A 23,124-nucleotide genomic window follows, 5' to 3' on the forward strand; every position below is an offset into this window, starting at 1 on the left:
CATATATACCCAGGTTCTGAGTGTTAATTCCCCAAATAAATTGGGGCCTACATACACGCTGAATTTCTTGCTGTTGGCATATATACCCAGGTTCTGAGTGTTAATTCCCCAAATAAATTGGGGCCTGCATACCACCTTAATTTCTTGCTATTGGCATATACACCCAGGTTCTGAAAGTTAATTACACCAAATAAATTGGGGCCTACATACACGCTTAATTTCTTGCTATTGGCATATACTCCCAGGTTCTGAGTCTCAATTCCCCAAATAAATTGGGCCCTGTATCCCCCCTTAATTTCTTGCTATTGGCATATACACCCAGTTTCTGAGTGTTAATTCCCAAATATATTGGGGCCTGCATACCACCTTAATTTCTTGCTATTGGCATATACATCCAGGTTCTGAGTGTTAATTCCCCAAATAAATTGGGGCCTGCATACCACCTTAATTTCTTGCTATTGGCATATACACCCAGGTTCTGAGTGTTAATTCCCCAAATAAATTGGGGCCTGCATACCACCTTAATTTCTTGCTATTGGCATATACACCCAGTTTCTGAGTGTTAATTCCCAAATAAATTGGGGCCTGTATACCACCTTAATTTCTTGCTATTGGCATATACACCCAGTTTCTGAGTGTTAATTCCACCAAATAAATTGGGGCCTGCATCCCCCCTTAATTTCTTGCTATTGGCATATACACCCAGGTTCTGAGTGTTAATTCCCAAATATATTGGGGCATGCATCCCCCCTTAGTTTCTTGCTATTGGCATATACATCAGGTTCTGAGTGTTAATTCCACCAAATAAATTGGGGCCTACATACACCCTAAATTTCTTGCTATTGGCATAAATACCCAGGTTCTGAGTGTTAATTCCCAAATATATTGGGGCCTGCATACCACCTTAATTTCTTGCTATTGGCATATATACCCAGGTTCTGAGTGTTAATTCCCCAAATAAATTGGGGCCTGCATACCACCTTAATTTCTTGCTATTGGCATATACACCCAGGTTCTGAAAGTTATTTACACCAAATAAATTGGGGCCTACATACACGATTAATTTCTTGCTATTGGCATATACTCCCAGGTTCTGAGTCTCAATTCCCCAAATAAATTGGGGCCTGTATCCCCCCTTAATTTCTTGCTATTGGCATATACACCCAGTTTCTGAGTGTTAATTCCCAAATATATTGGGGCCTGCATACCACCTTAATTTCTTGCTATTGGCATATACACCCAGTTTCTGAGTGTTAATTCCACCAAATAAATTGGGGCCTGCATCCCCCCTTAATTTTTTGCTATTGGCATATACACCCAGGTTCTGAGTGTTAATTCCCAAATATATTGGGGCATGCATCCCCCCTTAGTTTCTTGCTATTGGCATATACATCAGGTTCTGAGTGTTAATTCCACCAAATAAATTGGGCCTACATACACCCTAAATTTCTTGCTATTGGCATAAATACCCAGGTTCTGAGTGTTAATTCCCAAATATATTAGGGCCTGCATACCACCTTAATTTCTTGCTATTGGCATATACACCCAGGTTCTGATTGTTAATTCCCCAAATAAATTGGGGCCTGCATACCACCTTAATTTCTTGCTATTGGCTTAAACATCCAGGTTCTGAGTGTTAATTCCCCAAATAAATTGGGGCCTATATACACGCTGAATTTCTTGCTATTGGCATATATACCCAGGTTCTGAGTGTTAATTCCCCAAACAAATTGGGGCCTGCATACCACCTTAATTTCTTGCTATTGGCATATACACCCAGGTTCTGAGTGTTAATTCCCCAAATAAATTGGGGCCTGCATCCCCCCTTAATATCTTGCTATTGGCATATACACCCAGGTTCTGAGTCTCAATTCCACAAATAAATTGGGGCCTGTATCCCCCCTTAATTTCTTGCTATTGGCATATACACCCAGGTTCTGAGTGTTAATTCCCCAAATAAATTGGGGCCTGCATCCCCCCTTAATATCTTGCTATTGGCATATACACCCAGGTTCTGAGTCTCAATTCCCCAAATAAATTGGGCCTGCATACCACCTTAATTTCCTGCTATTGGCATATACACCCAGGTTCTGAGTGCTAATTCCCCAAATAAATTGGGGCCTACAGACCACCTTAATTTCTTCCTATTGGCATATACACCCAGTTTCTGAGTGTTAATTCCCCAAATAAATTGGGGCCTACATACACCCTAAATTTCTTGCTATTGGCATATATACCCAGGTTCTGAGTGTTAATTCCCCAAATAAATTGGGGCCTACATACACGCTGAATTTTTGCTATTGGCATATATACCCAGGTTCTAAGTGTTAATTCCCAAATATATTGGGGCATGCATCCCCCCTTAGTTTCTTGCTATTGGCATATACACCCAGGTTCTGAGTGTTAATTCACCAAATAAATTGGGGCTACAATCACCCTAAATTTCTTCCTATTGGCATATACACCCAGGTTCTGAGTGTTAATTCCACCAAATAAATTGGGGCCTACATACACCCTAAATTTCTTGCTATTGCATAAATACCCAGGTTCTGAGTGTTAATTCCCAAATATATTGGGGCCTGCATACCACCTTAATTTCTTGCTATTGGCATATATAACCAGGTTCTGAGTGTTAATTCCCCAAATAAATTGGGGCCTACATACACCCTAAATTTCTTGCTATTGGCATATATACCCAGGTTCTGAGTGTTAATTCCCCAAATAAATTGGGGCCTACATACACGCTGAATTTCTTGCTATTGGCATATATACCCAGGTTCTGAGTGTTAATTCCCAAATATATTGGAGCATGCATCCCCCCTTAGTTTCTTGCTATTTGCATATACACCCAGGTTCTGAGTGTTAATTCACCAAATAAATTGGGGGCCTACATACACCCCTAAATTTCTTGCTATTGGCATATACACCCAGGTTCTGAGTGTTAATTCCACCAAATAAATTGGGGCCTACATACACCCTAAATTTCTTGCTATTGGCATATATACCCAGGTTCTGAGTGTTAATTCCCAAATAAATTGGGGCCTACATACACCCTAAATTTCTTGCTATTGGCATAAATACCCAGGTTCTGAGTGTTAATTCCCAAATATATTGGGGCCTGCATACACACCTTAATTTCTTGCTATTGGCATATATACCCAGGTTCTGAGTGTTAATTCCCCAAATAAATTGGGGGCCTACATACACGCTGAATTTCTTGCTATTGGCATATACACCCAGGTTCTGAGTGTTAATTCCCAAATATATTGGGGCCTGCATACCACCTTAATTTCTTGCTATTAGCCTATACACCCAGTTTCTGAGTGTTAATTCAACCAAATAAATTGGGGCCTGCATCCCCCTTAATTTCTTGCTATTGGCATATACACCCAGGTTCTGAGTGTTTAATTCCCAAATATATTGGGGGCATGCATCCCCCTTTTAGTTTCTTGCTATTGGCATATACACCAGGTTCTGAGTGTTAATTCCACCAAATAAATTGGGGCCTACATACACCCTTAATTTCCTTGCTATTGGCATATATACCCAGGTTCTGAGTGTTAATTCCACCAAATAAATTGGGGCCTACATACACCCTTAATTTCTTGCTATTGGCATATATACCCAGGTTCTGAGTGTTAATTCCCCAAATAAATTGGGGCCTACATACACGCTGAATTTCTTGCTATTGGCATATATACCCAGGTTCTGAGTGTTAATTCCCCAAATAAATTGGGGCCTGCATACCACCTTAATTTCTTGCTATTGGCATATACACCCAGGTTCTGAAAGTTAATTACACCAAATAAATTGGGGGCCTACATACACGCTTAATTTCTTGCTATTGGCATATACTCCCAGGTTCTGAGTCTCAATTCCCCAAATAAATTGGGGCCTGTATCCCCCCTTAATTTCTTGCTATTGGCATATACACCCAGTTTCTGAGTGTTAATTCCCAAATATATTGGGGCCTGCATACCACCTTAATTTCTTGCTATTGGCATATACATCCAGGGTTCTGAGTGTTAATTCCCCAAATAAATTGGGGCCTGCATACCACCTTAATTTCTTGCTATTGGCATATACACCCAGTTTCTGAGTGTTAATTCCCCAAATAAATTGGGGCCTGCATCCCCCCTTAATTTCTTGCTATTGGCATATACACCCAGGTTCTGAGTGTTATTTCCCAAATATATTGGGGCATGAAATCCCCCCTTAGTTTCTGCTATTGGAATATACATCAGGTTCTGAGTGTTAATTCCACCAAATAAATTGGGGCCTACATACACCCTAAATTTCTTGCTATTGGCATAAATACCCAGGTTTTGAGTGTTAATTCCCAAATATATTAGGGCCTGCATACCACCTTAATTTCTTGCTATTGGCATATACACCCAGGTTCTGATTGTTAATTCCCCAAATAAATTGGGGCCTGCATACCACCTTAATTTCTTGCTATTGGCTTAAACACCCAGGTTCTGAGTGTTAATTTCCCCCAAAAAAATGGGGCCTACATACCCGCTGAATTTCTTCCTATTGGCATATATACCCAGGTTCTGAGTGTTAATTCCCCAAATAAATTGGGGCCTGCATACCACCTTAATTTCTTGCTATTGGCATATACACCCAGGTTCTGAAAGTTAATTACACCAAATAAATTGGGGCCTACATACACGCTTAATTTCTTGCTATTGGCATATACTCCCAGGTTCTGAGTCTCAATTCCCCAAATAAATTGGGGCCTGTATCCCCCTTAATTTCTTGCTATTGGCATATACACCCAGTTTCTGAGTGTTAATTCCCCAAATAAATTGGGGCCTGCATACCACCTTAATTTCTTGCTATTGGCATATACACCCAGGTTCTGAGTGTTAATTCCCCAAATAAATTGGGGCCTGCATACCACCTTAATTTCTTGCTATTGGCATATACACCCAGTTTCTGAGTGTTAATTCCACCAAATAAATTGGGGCCTGCATCCCCCCTTAATTCTTGCTATTGGCATATACACCCAGGTTCTGAGTGTTAATTCCCAAATATATTGGGGCATGCATCCCCCCTTAGTTCTTGCTATTGGCATATACATCCAGGTTCTAATTGTTAATTCCCCAAATAAATTGGGGCCTGCATACACCCTAAATTTCTTGCTATTGGCATAAATACCCAGGTTCTGAGTGTTAATTCCCAAATAAATTGGGGCCTGCATACCACCTTAATTTCTTGCTATTGGCATATATACCCAGGTTCTGAGTGTTAATTCCCCAAATAAATTGGGGCCTACATACACGCTGAATTTCTTGCTATTGGCATATATACCCAGGTTCTGAGTGTTAATTCCCCAAATAAATTGGGGCCTGCATACCACCTTAATTTCTTGCTATTGGCATATATACCCAGGTTCTGAGTCTCAATTCCCCAAATAAATTGGGGACTGTATCCCCCCTTAATTTCTTGCTATTGGCATATACACCCAGTTTCTGAGTGTTAGTCCCAAATATATTGGGGCCTGCATACCACCTTAATTTCTTGCTATTGGCATATACATCCAGGGTTCTGAAGTGTTAATTCCCCAAATAAATTGGGGCCTACAGACCACCTTAATTTCTTGCTATTGGCATATACACCCAGTTTTCTGAGTGTTAATTCCCCAAATAAATTGGGGGCCTACATACACCCTAAATTTCTTGCTATTGGCATAAATACCCAGGTTCTGAGTGTTAATTCCCAATATATTGGGGCCTGCATACCACCTTAATTTCTTGCTATTGGCATATATACCCAGGTTCTGAGTGTTAATTCCCCAAATAAATTGGGGCCTACATACACGCTGAATTTCTTGCTATTGGCATATATACCCAGGTTCTGAGTGTTAATTCCCCAAATAAATTGGGGCCTGCATACCACCTTAATTTCTTGCTATTGGCATATACACCCAGGTTCTGAGTTTTAATTCCCCAAATAAATTGGGGCCTACATACCATCTTAATTTCTTGCTATTGGCATATACACCCAGGTTCTGAGTCTCAATTCCCCAAATAAATTGGGGCCTGTATCCCCCCTTAATTTCTTGCTATTGGCATATACACCCAGTTTCTGAGTGTTAATTCCCAAATATATTGGGGCCTGCATACCACCTTAATTTCTTGCTATTGGCATATACATCCAGGTTCTGAGTGTTAATTCCACCAAATAAATTGGGGCCTGCATCCCCCCTTAATTTCTTGCTATTGGCATATACACCCAGGTTCTGACTGTTAATTCCCAAATATATTGGGGCATGCATCCCCCCTTAGTTTCTTGCTATTGGCATATACATCAGGTTCTGAGTGTTAATTCCACCAAATAAATTGGGGCCTACATACACCCTAAATTTCTTGCTATTGGCATAAATACCCAGGTTCTGAGTGTTAATTCCCAAATATATTGGGGCCTGCATACCACCTTAATTTCTTGCTATTGGCATATATACCCAGGTTCTGAGTGTTAATTCCCCAAATAAATTGGGGCCTACATACACGCTGAATTTCTTGCTATTGGCATATATACCCAGGTTCTGAGTGTTAATTCCCCAAATAAATTGGGGCCTGCATACCACCTTAATTTCTTGCTATTGGCATATACACCCAGGTTCTGAGTTTTAATTCCCCAAATAAATTGGGGCCTACATACCATCTTAATTTCTTGCTATTGGCATATACACCCAGGTTCTGAGTCTCAATTCCCCAAATAAATTGGGGCCTGTATCCCCCCTTAATTTCTTGCTATTGGCATATACACCCAGTTTCTGAGTGTTAATTCCCAAATATATTGGGGCCTGCATACCACCTTAATTTCTTGCTATTGGCATATACATCCAGGTTCTGAGTGTTAATTCCACCAAATAAATTGGGGCCTGCATCCCCCCTTAATTTCTTGCTATTGGCATATACACCCAGGTTCTGACTGTTAATTCCCAAATATATTGGGGCATGCATCCCCCCTTAGTTTCTTGCTATTGGCATATACATCAGGTTCTGAGTGTTAATTCCACCAAATAAATTGGGGCCTACATACACCCTAAATTTCTTGCTATTGGCATAAATACCCAGGTTCTGAGTGTTAATTCCCAAATATATTGGGGCCTGCATACCACCTTAATTTCTTGCTATTGGCATATATACCCAGGTTCTGAGTGTTAATTCCCCAAATAAATTGGGGCCTACATACACGCTGAATTTCTTGCTATTGGCATATATACCCAGGTTCTGAGTGTTAATTCCCCAAATAAATTGGGGCCTGCATACCACCTTAATTTCTTGCTATTGGCATATACACCCAGGTTCTGAGTTTTAATTCCCCAAATAAATTGGGGCCTACATACCATCTTAATTTCTTGCTATTGGCATATACACCCAGGTTCTGAGTCTCAATTCCCCAAATAAATTGGGGCCTGTATCCCCCCTTAATTTCTTGCTATTGGCATATACACCCAGTTTCTGAGTGTTAATTCCCAAATATATTGGGGCCTGCATACCACCTTAATTTCTTGCTATTGGCATATACATCCAGGTTCTGAGTGTTAATTCCACCAAATAAATTGGGGCCTGCATCCCCCCTTAATTTCTTGCTATTGGCATATACACCCAGGTTCTGACTGTTAATTCCCAAATATATTGGGGCATGCATCCCCCCTTAGTTTCTTGCTATTGGCATATACATCAGGTTCTGAGTGTTAATTCCCCAAATAAATTGGGGCCTGCATACCACCTTAATTTCTTGCTATTGGCATATACATCCAGGTTCTGAGTGTTAATTCCACCAAATAAATTGGGGCCTGCATCCCCCCTTAATTTCTTGCTATTGGCATATACACCCAGGTTCTGAGTGTTAATTCCCAAATATATTGGGGCATGCATCCCCCCTTAGTTTCTTGCTATTGGCATATACATCCAGGTTCTAATTGTTAATTCCCCAAATAAATTGGGGCCTGCATACACCCTAAATTTCTTGCTATTGGCATAAATACCCAGGTTCTGAGTGTTAATTCCCAAATAAATTGGGGCCTGCATACCACCTTAATTTCTTGCTATTGGCATATATACCCAGGTTCTGAGTGTTAATTCCCCAAATAAATTGGGGCCTACATACACGCTGAATTTCTTGCTATTGGCATATATACCCAGGTTCTGAGTGTTAATTCCCCAAATAAATTGGGGCCTGCATACCACCTTAATTTCTTGCTATTGGCATATATACCCAGGTTCTGAGTGTTAATTCCACCAAATAAATTGGGGCCTGCATCCCCCCTTAATTTCTTGCTATTGGTATATACACCCAGGTTCTGAGTCTCAATTCCCCAAATAAATTGGGGACTGTATCCCCCCTTAATTTCTTGCTATTGGCATATACACCCAGTTTCTGAGTGTTAGTCCCAAATATATTGGGGCCTGCATACCACCTTAATTTCTTGCTATTGGCATATACATCCAGGTTCTGAGTGTTAATTCCCCAAATAAATTGGGGCCTACAGACCACCTTAATTTCTTGCTATTGGCATATACACCCAGTTTCTAAGTGTTAATTCCCCAAATAAATTGGGGCCTACATACACCCTAAATTTCTTGCTATTGGCATAAATACCCAGGTTCTGAGTGTTAATTCCCAAATATATTGGGGCCTGCATACCACCTTAATTTCTTGCTATTGGCATATATACCCAGGTTCTGAGTGTTAATTCCCCAAATAAATTGGGGCCTACATACACGCTGAATTTCTTGCTATTGGCATATATACCCAGGTTCTGAGTGTTAATTCCCCAAATAAATTGGGGCCTGCATACCACCTTAATTTCTTGCTATTGGCATATACACCCAGGTTCTGAGTTTTAATTCCCCAAATAAATTGGGGCCTACATACCATCTTAATTTCTTGCTATTGGCATATACACCCAGGTTCTGAGTCTCAATTCCCCAAATAAATTGGGGCCTGTATCCCCCCTTAATTTCTTGCTATTGGCATATACACCCAGTTTCTGAGTGTTAATTCCCAAATATATTGGGGCCTGCATACCACCTTAATTTCTTGCTATTGGCATATACATCCAGGTTCTGAGTGTTAATTCCACCAAATAAATTGGGGCCTGCATCCCCCCTTAATTTCTTGCTATTGGCATATACACCCAGGTTCTGACTGTTAATTCCCAAATATATTGGGGCATGCATCCCCCCTTAGTTTCTTGCTATTGGCATATACATCAGGTTCTGAGTGTTAATTCCACCAAATAAATTGGGGCCTACATACACCCTAAATTTCTTGCTATTGGCATAAATACCCAGGTTCTGAGTGTTAATTCCCAAATATATTGGGGCCTGCATACCACCTTAATTTCTTGCTATTGGCTTAAACACCCAGGTTCTGAGTGTTAATTTCCCAAATAAATTGGGGCCTACATACACGCTGAATTTCTTGCTATTGGCATATATACCCAGGTTCTGAGTGTTAATTCCCCAAATAAATTGGGGCCTGCATACCACCTTAATTTCTTGCTATTGGCATATACACCCAGGTTCTGAGTGTTAATTCCACCAAATAAATTGGGGCCTGCATCCCCCCTTAATTTCTTGCTATTGGTATATACACCCAGGTTCTGAGTCTCAATTCCCCAAATAAATTGGGGACTGTATCCCCCCTTAATTTCTTGCTATTGGCATATACACCCAGTTTCTGAGTGTTAATTCCCAAATATTTTGGGGCTTGCATACCACCTTAATTTCTTGCTATTGGCATATACACCCAGGTTCTGAGTGTTAATTCCCCAAATAAATTGGGGCCTGCATACCACCTTAATTTCTTGCTATTGGCATATACACCCAGGTTCTGAGTGTTAATTCCCCAAATAAATTGGGGCCTACATACCACCTTAATTTCTTGCTATTGGCATATACACCCAGGTTCTGAAAGTTAATTACACCAAATAAATTGGGGCCTACATACACGCTTAATTTCTTGCTATTGGCATATACTCCCAGGTTCTGAGTCTCAATTCCCCAAATAAATTGGGGCCTGTATCCCCCCTTAATTTCTTGCTATTGGCATATACACCCAGTTTCTGAGTGTTAATTCCCAAATATATTGGGGCCTGCATACCACCTTAATTTCTTGCTATTGGCATATACATCCAGGTTCTGAGTGTTAATTCCTCAAATAAATTGGGGCCTGCATACCACCTTAATTTCTTGCTATTGGCATATACACCCAGGTTGTGACTGTCTTTAACCCAGCAAACCATATTAAAATGCGCAAGTCTATCGGAAAAGGACGTGGACGAGGCCATGGTCGAGGTCGTAGGTGTGGGAATGCTTCTGGGGAGCAAGGTGGCGGTGAAGCCACAGGGTGTCCCGTGCCTACTCCTCTGGGGCAGCAAGCATTGAGCTTCTCCACAGTCCCAGGCTTGCTTTTCACATTAAGTAGGGTGCAGGGTACAAACCTTACTAGCCCCTAAAACCAGGAACAGGTGTTACAATGGCTGTCGGATAATGCTTACAGCACATTCTCCACCAGCCAGTCAGCCTCTACATCAACTCCTCCTCCTACCCAACAGTCTTGTCCTCCTTCCTCCCAAAATGCCCAATCTTCCCAGAACAATAACCCCATCTTTCCCAACTCCCAGGAGCTGTTCTCCTGTCCTTTCACTGTTCCTCAACCTTCCCCTCCATTTCCCGATTCCACAAAGCTACCAGACGTGTTTCTGTGTCCAGATGCTCAAACACTGGAGCCTCCTCCATCTCCTGTCGATTTGGTGGTGGATGACCAGCAACTCACCCTCATCGACGATGACGAGACACAGTTGCCGTCAGGGCAGCCAGTTGCCATGAGCGTTGTGCAGGAGGAGGAGGTGAGAGAGGAGTTGGAAGAGGAGGTGGTGGACGACGAGGACACTGACCCGACCTGGACAGGGGGGATGTCAAGGGGGAAAGTAGTGTCGATGTTGAGGCAGTTGTAGCACCAAAAAGGGTAGCTAGAGGCAGAGGTTAGCTGCTTTGCCGAAGCCAGGCCACACCTGGAATGTCCCAAGATTTTCCCTTTCGTACCCAGCCCAGAAAAACTCCCCCATCAAGGGCACGTTTCTTAAAGGTGTGGAGTTTTTTCAAGGAATGCGCAGAGGACAAATATAGTGTGGTTTGCACTCTCGAAACTGAGTAGGGGCTCTGAAAAGAGCAACCTTTCCACCACATCAATGCGCCGTCATTTGGAATCCAAGCACTGGAGTCAGTGGCAGAGAGCAACCGCAGGACAAAGGTCGCCCGCCATTGACGCCTCTGCCTCTCCCACTGTTCACAGTGCTGGCGATGCAGTGCATAGGACGAGCCAGGACACCCCATCATCTGGCTCCGTCACTTTGTTGACTTCTCCCTCATCCACCCCTGTTCCTGTCTTATCTCCATCTCCTGCACCATCATGCACCTCTTTCCACCAACTCACCATCTCTCGGACATTTGAGCGCCGGCAAAAATACACCGCTAACTACCCACACGCGCAAGCCAAGCCTTGAACGCCAACATCGCTAAACTGCTGGCCCAGGAGATGTTGGCGTTCTGGCTTGTTGAAACTCCGGCCTTCCTGGACCTGATGGCAAGTGCGGCACCTCGCTATGCCATTCGTAGCAGTCACTACTTCTGCCGGTGTGCCGTCCCTGCCTTGCACCAGCACGTGTCACTCAACATCAGGCGGGCCCTTAGTTCCGTGCTTTGCACAAAGATCCACTTGACCACCGACGCGTGGACAAGTGCATGCGGACAGGGACGCTACATTTTACTGACGGCACACTGGGTGAATGTACTTGAGGCTGGGACTGCTTCCCAAACTGGGCCGGTCTACCTTGTCTCCCCGCCTAACATTCCTGGTAGGGACACGGGAACAACACCCTCCACCTCCTCCTCCACCGCCTCCTTCTCCTCCGCCGCTGTTAGATTGACCCCAGCTACAAGCTGGAAACGTTGCGGCACTGGCATTGGTAGACTTCAGCAGGCCGTGCTGAAGCTCATCAGCTTGGGGGACAGACAGCACACTGCCTCCGAGGTGAGAGATGCCCTCCTCGATGAGACAGCAATATGGTTTGAGCCGCTGCACCTGGGCCCAGGCATGGTCATTTGTGATAATGGCCGGAACCTGGTAGCAGCTCCAGAGCTTGCCGGCCTCCAACATGTTCCATGCCTGGCCCACGTCTTTAACCTAGTGGTGCAACGTTTTTTAAAGACCTACCCAAATGTGCCTGAGCTACTGGTGAAAGTGCGGCGCATGTGCGCCCACTGTCAGATGATGTGATGGTGATACAGGAGGCTACCGGGCAAGTTCGAATCATCCCATTGTTGCAGTGCGGATGGGTAGAAAGGGAGGATGAGGAGGAAATGGAGATTGAACTTTCTAGTGGAGCCAGAGGAGTCATGCCAACTAACACTCTGGCACACATGGCTGACTTCATGTTGGGGTGCTTTACAACTGACAAGCGTATTGTCAAAATATTGGAAAACAACCAGTACTGGTTTTATTCCGGTAGAGGGGAGGGCCAATCGCATCAATGCTTGCCACAAGCAATTGGTGCAGAATATGATGGAGATGTTTCCAGCAAGTGTCGTTGGCGGCAGAGAGGGCAGTTCCTCCATGAGGCAACCAAGTGCTCCTCAGTCCACACACACAAGGGGTACACTGTCTAAGCTCTGGGACACCTTGATGGCACCCCCTCGCCTAACTCCCGCCATTGAGGGTCCTAGTGTCACCAGGCATGACAAGTATAGGCACATGTTGCGGGAATACCTTTCCGACCACAGCCCTGTCCTCTCTGATCCCTCTGCGCCCTACACGTATTGGGTGTCGAAGTTGAACCTGTGGCTTGAACTTGGCCTATATGCCGTGGAGGTGCTGTCCTGTCCTGCCGCCAGCGTGCTATCTGAAAGGGTCTTCAGTGCAGCCGGTGGCATCATCACTGATAAGCGCAGCCGGCTGTCAGCTGAGAGTGCCGACTGGCTGACTTTGATCAAAATAAACAGCCACTGGATAGACCCTTCATTTTCGTGCCCACCTGTGTAAAGCACCCCAACATGAAAGTTGATGTCTATGCTTAACCTCTCATATTCCTCCTCCGCATCCTCATACTCATCCACCATAAGCGTTGCACAATTCTGCTCCTACTAGGCTCACTCCACCCTGATTTCCCAAAACTCTGTTGGTTAGAGGCTCCCTCCACCCTGATTTCCCAAAACTCTGCTGGTTAGAGGCTCCCTCCACCCTGATTTCCCAAAACTCTGCTGGTTAGAGGCTTCCTCCACCACAAATTTCCCAAAACTCTGCTGGTTAGAGGCTCCCTCCACCATGAATTTCCCAAAACTCTGCTGGTTAGAGGCTCAATCCACCCTGATTTTCAAAAACAATACTGGTGCCAACCTCAACTCACTCCAAGGGCCAAATACACTGCTGGTGAAAGGCTCTCCTCACTCCAAGGGCCAAATACACTGCTGATGAAAGGCTCTCCTCACTCCAAGGGCCAAATACACTGCTGGTGCAAGGCTCTACTCACTCCAAGGGCCAAATCCACTGCTGGTGCAAGGCTCTCCTCCCTCCAAGGGCCAAATACACTGCAGGTGCAAGGCTCTACTCACTCCTAGAGCCAAATACACTGCTGGTGACAGGCTCTCCCCACTCCAAGGGCCAAATACACTGCTGGTACAAGGCTCTCCTCCCTCCAAGGGCCAAATACACTGCAGGTGACAGGCTCTCCTCACCCCAAGGGCCAAATACACTGCTGGTGCAAGGCTCTACTCACTCCAAGGGCCAAATACACTGACGGTGGAAGACTCTCCTCACTCCAAGTACCCAATACAATGCTGGTGACAGGCTCTCCTCACTCCAAGGGCAAAATACACTGCTGGTGCAAGGCTCTACTCACTCCAAGGGCCAAATACACTGCTGGTGCAAGGCTCTACTCACTCCATGGGCCAAATACATTGCTGGTGCAAGGCTCTACTCACTCCAAGGGCCAAATACACTGCTGGTGACAGGCTCTCCTCACTCCAAGGGCCAAATCCACTGCTGGTGCAAGGCTCTCGTCACTACAAGTACCCAATATAATGCTGGTGACAGGCTCTCCCCACTCCAAGGGCCAAATACACTGCTGGTGACAGGCTCTCCTCACTCCAAGGGCCAAATACTCTGCTGGTGCAAGGCTCTCCCCACTCCAAGGGCCAAATACACTGCTGGTGCAAGGCTCTACTCACTCCAAGGGCCAAATACACTGCTGGTGCAAACCTCAACTCACTACAAGGGCCAAATAAAATGCTACTACAAGGCTCTCCTCACTCTAACTACCCAATACAATGCTGGTGACAGGCTCTCCTCACTCCAAGGGAAAAATACACTTCTGGGTGACAGGTAGGGTTGAGCCAATCCCAACTTTTCAGGATCGATTTTTTAATCCGATTTCCGATCATTTTTCATTCGAACCCGATCTCAACCCAATTCCGGTCCCAATGCAAGTCAATGGGATTTTCTTATTAATTGGAGATCGGATTTTAAAAGCAATCCTAGTCACTATACAGCATGGAATCTAAGAATTGTTAGAATCCACGCTGTGTAGTGAATCACTAAGTAGCCAGAGGATTTTTTTTTAATCCTCTGGCTACTTAGTCCCCCCTGGTGTCCACTTACCTCCAGAGATGGCTGCTCCGCTGCTCTGCTGTTCTTTGCCTCGCTGCCGCTCCAGCTGCAGTCTTCTTCTCCCTTCGCTGCCCCCTCCCTGCCAGGTTAGGAGAGTGTGGGCGGGTTAGGAGAGTGTGGGCGGGTACTGGGAGGGGAGACGTCACGTCTCCCTGCCCTGTACCCGCCCACACTCTCCTAACCCTCCCACACTCTCCTAACCTGGCAGGGAGGGGACAGCGAGGCGAAGAAGACTGCAGCTGGAGGGGCAGCGAGGCAAAGAAAAAGGAGACGCAGCGGAGCAGCCATCTCTGGAGCTAAGTAGCTACTAGAGATGCTACTTTAGTCTCCCATTAGAATGAATGGAGGTAGCCGGTGTGCAGGGGGTTAAGGCTGTGTGCCGGCTGCTTCCATTCATTCCTATGAAATCGCAGCGGAGCCTTCACACTGAGTATACGCTATATACTCAGTGTGAAGGCATTGTGGGAAATACTACCGATCTCGATCCCACCTAAAAAGATCGTGTTCGGAATTCTGATCGCGATCGTGAAATTTTCTCGATCGCCGATCGGAATCCGATTTTTTCCGAACATGATCGCTCAACCCTAGTGACAGGCTGTACTCACTTCCAGAAAGAAAGAATGTTTCAGGGTGAGTTCACACTGAGTATACGCCAGCTTATTCTGAACGTAAAGCACGTTCAGAATCAGCGGCGTATAAAGCAGCTCCCATTCATTTCTATGGGAGCCGGCATACGAGCACTCCCCATAGAATTGAATGGGCTGCTTTTTTCACTACGAGCACTCCCATTGAAGTGAATGGAAAGTGCTCGCGTGTACGGCTCGGCATGAGCAGAGCTAGCCGTACATGCGGGCACTTTCCATTCACTTCAATGGGAGTGCTCGTAGTGAAAAAAGCAGCCCATTCAATTCTATGGGGAGTGCTCGTATGCCGGCTCCCATAGAAATGAATGGGAGCTGCTTTATACGCCGCTGATTCTGAAAGTGTTTTACGTTCAGAATAAGCTGGCGTATTCTCAGTGTGAACTCACCCTCAAGGTGTTTTTCCACTGTCTGAGAGGTGGTATTGAGTGTGTAAAGTGTGTAGTTGTTAGGCTGTGATAGTGGGGTAATAGAGGGATTTGGGTGTGTTAGATGCCCCCAGACATGCTTCCCCTGCTGTCCCAGTGTCATTCCAGGGTGTTGTCATCATTTCCTGTGGTGTCATAGTGGACTTGGTGACCTTCCTGAGACGGATTTGGGTTTCCCCCTTAACGAGTATATGTTCCCCATAGACTATAATGGGGTTCGTAATGCGTTTGAACAGTCGAACAGTGAGCAGCTGTTCGAATCGGATTTCGAACCTCAAACATTTTAGTGTTCGCTCATCTCTAATGCATACATATACATGGACCACACACATGCATGCACACACGCATACATACTCATGAATCACATGCATGCACAGACACATACACGGACCACACACGTGCACACACACACATACACACGCAATCACTGACAAAACACGTCTGGTATCCTTAGTGGCTGCTTGCACACTATAGTATTTTTCACGGGCCTCCAGGCCATGGATTTTGCAGTTCCATAGACTTCTTTGTGCACAATGCTGTGAATTTTGCAGCTCCATAGAAGTCTATGGAGCTGCAGAATCCACGGCCCAGAGACCCGTGAAAACTCCTGTAGTGTGCAAGCAGCCTTACTGAGCAGCCATATTGGTCAGGCAAAATCTGCCTGATAGTAAGATTGTCATTATTGCTTACTATACAGGAGCTTTCATCACTGAAGCTGCTGAGGTAAAGTGAAAGCTGAGCTCTGATTGGTTGATATGGGAAACTACACAAGTCTGCCTGTGAGTTTCATTACTGAGATGTCAGCTCCTTCAGGTCATAGTATAGTAGGCCATTCACACGGAGGAAAATGGTGAGGAATTTGGTGTGGAATTTCAGCGCTGAAAAAAAGGCCACCCATTGACTTCAATGTTTTTTTTTTCTATGACTATGGCTATGACTAAGGGGCCAGAGCGCCCAGAAACGCGTCAGCCAGTCAGGATTTTTTAATGACTTTGCTGTGGTTTTGTTCACTTGCATGTTTGTTTTTTGCCAGTATGAAAATGGATTTTAAAGCAATACATTAAAAATGAAGTTTTAAGAAAAAGAGGAGTGCGGACCTAATCTCTTCGTATACTATTGGATTGATTGAGCTCTATGAGTCCGGAGCCATTTGGTCGTGCACCCGGGGAACATAAAATATTTACCAACAGAAGCGGTGAGCTAAAAGTTTTCCTTACTGTATTTGTATATCTGGATTTTTTTTCTGCTAGAACGGAGTTTTTTGGCGAGCATTTTGGCGAGGAAAAAATCCGCTTCAGGAATTAAGAAATGGGTTTTTTTAAGCGGTTTTTGGAGCATATTTTGAGTCTTTTTTTTGTTTTTTGTTTTTCCTTCTGCACAATGCATGGACCCTGAAAAAAACGCTAGCTAGCATTTTTTTCTGTGCGATTTTTGTTAGTTCTGCGCCCAAATCCCTGACGTGGATTTTACGCCACCCATTCACTACATTGGTTTTTGCAGGCGGAATCCACCTGAAGGAAGCTTTTTTGTCCGCAAGTGGAAAAATAAAGTGAGTGGAACCCATAGAACTGTATGGGGAGGCGTTTTTTTCCATGTGGATTCTGACGCGGATTCAGCGTCAAAATCTGTGCCAAAAAAGGAAAATGACGCTGTATTTGGCGCAGAATTTTCAGCTAGTGGAAAATTACTTGAGTGGAAAAAAAACTAGCAAAACTCATTGAAATCAATGGGAGGCTTTTTTTCAGCTCTGAAAATTCAGCGCCAAATACAGCGTCATTTTCCTCTGTGTGAATGGACCTTAATACTGTGTGAGTGCTGCTCTGTATTTACTATTCCTCCTATTATATCTCTTATCAGTGTCAGGTGTTGCTTCCGAGCGACATGTCCTTCAATTTTAAGCGTCTGCACTTCCCAATCCGTCTTGCATTTGCTATGACTTTAAAGCACAGGCTGAAAGCGCAGCAATAAAGCTCCGCGGGAACAACTGCGGCGTGAACGCATCTCGGTTTTTCCCGCAGCGCTTAGAACAGAAAGTTCACTGAGTTTTCGTCCATGGACTTTCTGTTACAATTATATCTATGGGGAAGCCGCCGGCGTTTCTGTAGATATAATTGACATGCTGCGATTTTCAAAACCGCAACGGTTTTGGAAATCGCAGGGTATCCGCGCTGAGGTTTTTTTCCACAAAGTGGGGATGGGATTTGCATGAATCTCATCCACTTTGCAAGTACTGTAAAACCAGCATCCAGTCACAGGTACCTGTATTTTGAACCACCTCAGGTTCCGGTCCAAAAAAAACCTGTGTGAACTTAAACAAAGCACAAGGTCAATCACTTAAAGTAGCCGGCATTAATTTGAAGAGCCCGTGTTTTTCACATGGACAGTTGTACATTGCTTGCTCTTGAGTGGGTAACCCCAAAAATCTTTTCATATACAGGTATGCACCTAAAGGTAAAACAAGAAACATTGTTACCAAAAAGCAACTACAATAGATAGTTGTGTAACTGGAAACCAATTATACTCTTTTGTCCGTGAACTACTTATATATTACACTGGAAGGAGGGGGAGGGGTGCACTATGTTGGTAATTGGGTATAAAGGTTTTATTTGTGTAAGGGGCAGAAATTTTAATTTTTGATAAACAAAATAGTTAAAAAAATAGTTGTAATAGTTTATACTACATAATATGTATTGAATATGTAAAATCAATAAAAATGTTGAAATTAAAGAAAAAGTTGTTCACATCAACGTTAATACAAATTAGGAAAATGCCAAAATAATAAAAATTTTAAGAGGAAAAAAAAGATTTACTGTAGTACTCTGAAAATGTCAATTTCACTGTGACACTGAAAATATTACTTTAGCATAACCAACAATGTAACATGTTTTACGCGAGCGAAGTCGCGAGTATTCTACTAGTACACTATACAGCACACAAATAGAATGGCTGACATTAGAGATTACCACCTGACAATATAAGAGACATGAAAAATCAGACATCTTTGTGAACGGACACTTAAGGACAGACACGGACTGTAAAAGAACGCACATGATGTCCCATTAAATCAATGCAAAATGTAACAGACACAGCGAGTGTCCGATGCTAATGTCCACGCAAGATTGTCAGACACCGACGCTAGTGTGAACGCCCCCTTACAGTTAAAACTTCAGCAATTACTTCAGGTTGGGCATTAGTTTCAGTCACAGGGGTGAGATCCTGTACTGACTGCGTCACAGCAGCAGCATATGAGGTGCTCTGACTGACATTTCCCTCTGGCTTGTTTACTGTGACAGGATATGAGCTGGTCTCAGGCACCCAGCTCACTATAGAGTTGGTACAGTGAGCATATACCTCACAATTACGGGCAGTATGGCCAGAAACCCCACAAACATCACAGGTACGAGGCTCAGGGCAAGCCCCGGCCTCATGACCACTTTTTTGACAATTTCTTCAGACTTTTCCTGTCAGACATTCCTCCCTAACATGGCCATATTGGTTACAGTCTCTACAGAACTTGGGCTGTCCTGGGTAAAAGAGGAATCCTCTGTTCCCAGCAATGTTACAGTTGGCAGGAGGGTGAGACAGACCCCCTATGTTGTCCGGGTCTACTCTCAACCTGACCCAAAATTTGACTTTACAATTAAAGATGCCAAATCGATTGTGCTGCTTAACACCACCTTTACCTGACAGACAATCCTTGTGTAAGTAGGCCTTGACTAACTCCACATCTGTATAAGGGTTGTATAGGTGAACTGTCAGAGGTTTTTCCTCTCTCCCAATTAAGGGTGTAAAGGGATTCTATCATTAGCAAAAGTCATTATTAACTAATCACATCCTTGCATAGCCTTTAGAAAGGCTATTCCACATGTAGCTTTTGTATGTAAATCGCTTCAGGGCTCGTTCACATTTGCGCCCCCGTCTCCGTTTTGCAGGTTTCCGTTTCCTGCCCGAAACTGGATAGGAGACGGAAACCTGCAGTCATTTTTCAAACCCATTCATTTGAATGGGTTTGGAAAGTGTCCGGCCGTGAGCGCCTGTGAGTGTGCTGTCGGACATGCAGGACTTTGTGTCTGGTTAAAAAAAAAATGGTTTCACCGTGGAGCGCACAAGACGCTCACGGCCGTACACGGTCTGCCAGGTTTCTGTCTTCTGTTGGCAGAAGACGGAAACCTGGAAACGGAGATCAGGCACTGGTGTGAACCCAGCGTCAGTAGTGTTTGAATAAGTCTCTTTTTACTCATATGCTAATTAGACCCCTTGGTGCACAGGAAGTTTTCAGCCAGCTCTCCTCTCCCTGCTGTGTGCTGTGTATGAGAGCAGGGAGGAGGAGTCAGCAGCAGTAGCCTGTGCTGTATATACAGAAGACAGTGCACAAAGAGACTTCCGGGGTGCACGGAGAAGCTAATTAGCATATGAATAAGAATGGACTTATTCAAAATCTACTGAGGCAATTTACATACAAAAGGTAGGTGTGGAATAGCCTTTGTAAAGACTATGCAGGGATGTGATTAGTTAAAAATGACTTTTTCCAATGATAGAGCCCCTTTAATCATGAGGTGATTCACAGCTGGATCCACCCCCAAGGCAAGTCTGACTTTTTCAAAGAAATTTAACCCTCTAGTGACTGGCCTGTTTTGGACCTTAATGACCAAGCGAAATTTTGGAAATTTGCCATGTGTGACTTGATCAGAGAATAATTCTGTAACAGTATAGTGCATCCAAGCAATTCTGATATTGTTTTTTCGTGACATGTTGTACTTTACTGAGAAGGTAAAATTAGACTGCTATAACTTGTGTAAATTTATTAAATTCGCAAATGCTGAAAAATTTTAACATTTTTCAGTTTTCTCCATTTTCAGCTGTGATATCTCACATATACACAATAATACAGGGCAAAAAAGTTAGTAGTTACTAGAGATGAGCGAACAGTGAAATATTCGATATTCAATTTGAATAGCCGCTCAATATTTGACTATTTGAACGAATATCGAATCCCATTATAATCTATGGGGAAAAAAGTTTGTTTCAGGGGAAACCACTATTCGACTCAGGAGGGTCACCAAGTCCACTATGGCACCTCAGTAAATGATGCCAACACCTCTGGAATGCAACTGGGACAGCAGGGGAAGCATGCCTGGGGGCATCTAACACGCCCAAGTCACAGTATTACCCCACTATCACAGCCTATCAACTAGACACTTTCCAAACTCAATAGAACCTCTATGAAAGTTGAAAAATACTTGGAAACCTTCTTTCCTCCACAATAGTATGGACAGAAACACAAATTTAAAGCTAAAGAAACATTAGCATGCACCCCTTTAAATCGCGATGCCCATGACAACCACAGATGGCATAGGTAATGGGAAATACAACAGCCCTCACCCTTAACTGTCATTGTGTGTGTGTGTGTGTGTGTGTGTGTGTGTGTGTGTGTGTGATGTGGTAAGACCTTCGAAAATTCACTTTTCTGGCCCTTAACGTGAGTCCTTCCAAATTAAGTTAGAGTCCCTTAAGCTGAGCTACCAGCAGAGATTGAGGCCCTTGAGGTGAGTTCAGCCTTTCAGCAGAGTTTTAGGCCCTTTAAGTTAGTTCAACCTTGCACCAGCAGAGATTATTGCCCTTTGGGTGAGTTGAGCCTTGCACCAGCAGAGTGTTAGCCCCTTTAGATGTAGATCAGAAACCACTTTCCCTTCTGACACCAGGCATGTTCTGGAGCTGTGACTGAGCCAAATCTAAACACAGAGTCCTTTGGAGATTGTTGAAAGTAATGGAATCCAGAATGAGGAGTTCATTACAAGGCTGACAGACCCAACTCCAAATGCTGCAGCACAAGCAACTAGCAGTCAGACTAAGATTGTCTCTTCTTCAAGTAAGACACAAGATTCTTTGGAACCACAACAGGAAAACCCAGTGATTGCCATTGCAGCAGTTCCTAGGCCATCTTTCAGAGCAGTTCATTCAGAGATTGAATTGGAGAAAAATAAGAACATTTACTGTGATGGAGTCTTCATGCACATTAGTGGGCATGGACAACCTAACGTACAAGATCCTCATGCTGAGCTAGCCTCATTACTGAACACAATCAACCAAGATAATCAGGGCTGGAAACATCCATCACATCTTACCAAAAGGAATCACCCTCGGTTTGGAAAGAAGCCATCTAAGATCAGATAAGATAATGCTTTAATAGTCCCACAGTGGGGAAATTTCAGTATGTTTCAGCTGCATAGTAATACAGATACATGATAATACACAGTAAATATTGCAGAAGTAGTAGACACACATATGCTGAGAAAGATATACTAGGAGTCCTAAGGAACAGAGCAGCTAAGGAACAGAGAAGAAAGAAGGGGGACATTCATAATCATTAGTTCTCTGTGCGGAGTGATCTTCGCTTGGTCTGATGTAGATTATACAGCCTGGTCGCGGTTGGAAGGAAGGACTTGCGATAGCGCTCCTTCTCACACTTGGGGTGAAGCAGACGGTCACTTACAGTGCTGCCAAGTCCCATCAGGGTCCCATACATGGGGTGGGATTTGTTCTCCCACATGGAGGTCACCACGGACAGTATCCTTCTGTCACCCACCACCTGTACTGGGTCCAAGGGGCTCCCCAGGACAGAGCTGGCCCTCCTGATCAGCCTGTCAAGTCTATTTCTGTCCCTGGTTGATATACTGCTCCCCCAGCAGGCCACACCGAAAAAGATGGCTGAGGCAACCACAGAGTTAAAGAAGGCCCTAAGAAGTGTCCCCTGGACTCCGAAGGCCCTCAGCCTCCTGAGCAGGTAGAGTCTGCTGTGGCCCTTTCTGTGCAGCGCCTCCAGGTGGTCAGCCCAGTCTAGTTTATTATTGAGGAGCACACCCAGATACTTATAGGTCCTGACTATCTCAATACATATTCCTTGGATCTCCACCGGGGTCAGAGCACTCCTCCGTTTCCCAAAGTCCACCACCATCTCCTTGGTCTTCCCAGCATTAATCCTGAGATGGTTCTGATGGCACCATTCAACAAAGTCTCTTTATTCCCTATCGTCGCCATCAGTGATAAGGCCTACTATAGCAGATTCATCGGAGTACTTCTGTAAGTAACAGCTGGAGGAGTTGTGCCTAAAGTCAGCATTGTACAGTGTGAAGAGAAAAGGGGCAAGAACTGTACCTTGTGGTGCCCCCGTACTACAGATCACAGTGTCAGACACACAGTCCTGGGCTCTCACATACTGAGGGCGGTTTGTCAGGTAGTCTAGGATCCAGTTGGACAGGTGATGGTCCACTCCACCAAGGTTCAGCTTCTCCCTCAGTAGCCCTGGCTGAATGGTGTTGAACGCACTGGAGAAATCAAAGAACATTATTCTCACAGTGTTCCCGGGT

The sequence above is a fragment of the Leptodactylus fuscus genome, chromosome 1, assembly GCF_031893055.1.
Source record: "Leptodactylus fuscus isolate aLepFus1 chromosome 1, aLepFus1.hap2, whole genome shotgun sequence".
Taxonomy (NCBI): Eukaryota; Metazoa; Chordata; class Amphibia; order Anura; family Leptodactylidae; genus Leptodactylus; species Leptodactylus fuscus.